Raw genomic sequence first — 842 nt, forward strand, 5'->3', positions numbered from 1 at the left:
ATGTCGTGGTCGTGGTGGTGGTGGTGGTGGTCGTCGTCGTCGTCGTCGTCGTCGTCGCATTGGAGGTGGCTTATGGTGGTGATAAAAGTTCTGATGATGGTGATGACAATTTTCCTCGTCAGCGTCATCAGCAGAAACAGCAGAAGCAGCAGATACAGAAAGAACAGCAGCAACATCGCTAAACATCTGCAATCGAACCTGTGCCAAACACGAATAGATAAATTATGTGTAGCAATTAATTAAGATGATATTAGATTCGAGTTTGGCAAAATGACATCATTGGTTTGTTGTAGCACTTTACATCCTTCCAGACTGACACAACATTTGGCACCAAAGAAATATATGAAACAATCATTGGTCAGGAGAGCATAATTGTTTTGCAGTCTTGCTTTGGAATTGGCACAGAAAGTCGTGTTTAGATTATTCCACTTTTAAACTGAATTCTTTTTTCGTTATTTTTTTACTTCTACTTATTTTTTTTCTTTACTTATTTCAGGCATCAGACTACAGCCATGCTGGAGCACCGCTTTGAAGAATTTTTAAATCGACCCCAGTATTTATTTATTTTTTTATTCTTTTAAAACCCTGGTACTTATTCACTCGGTCTTTTTTTTTTTGCTGAACCGCTATGTTACGGGGACGTAAACACACCAACATATACTGAAACAGCTGTAAGACTTTATCCATAAAATATATTTCTAACTTTGCCATTGTTCTCTTTATCCTTGTCTCTCGTTATACATACACACGCTAATACACGACCTATGTTATAATCCCCACTCATGTTTAAACAACGAAAGGGTCAAAAATAGCCGGTATACAGCACTTACTCGGTATTACTT

The 842-nt window shown here is 38.0% G+C and overlaps 1 long non-coding RNA gene across 1 annotated transcript in view; it reads left to right on the plus strand.

Moving 5' to 3' along the window:
- Nucleotides 1-705, plus strand: part of LOC128250520 (uncharacterized) — a 7829-nt gene extending 7124 nt beyond the window's left edge. Inside the window, exon 2 of the long non-coding RNA XR_008266525.1 lies at nt 497-705. This is a non-coding gene — a long non-coding RNA (uncharacterized LOC128250520). The remainder of the gene's footprint in view (nt 1-496) is intronic.
- The last annotated feature ends 137 nt before the right edge of the window (nt 706-842 follow it).

Source organism: Octopus bimaculoides, chromosome 22 (genome assembly GCF_001194135.2).
Source record: "Octopus bimaculoides isolate UCB-OBI-ISO-001 chromosome 22, ASM119413v2, whole genome shotgun sequence".
In the NCBI taxonomy this organism is placed as follows: Eukaryota; Metazoa; Mollusca; class Cephalopoda; order Octopoda; family Octopodidae; genus Octopus; species Octopus bimaculoides.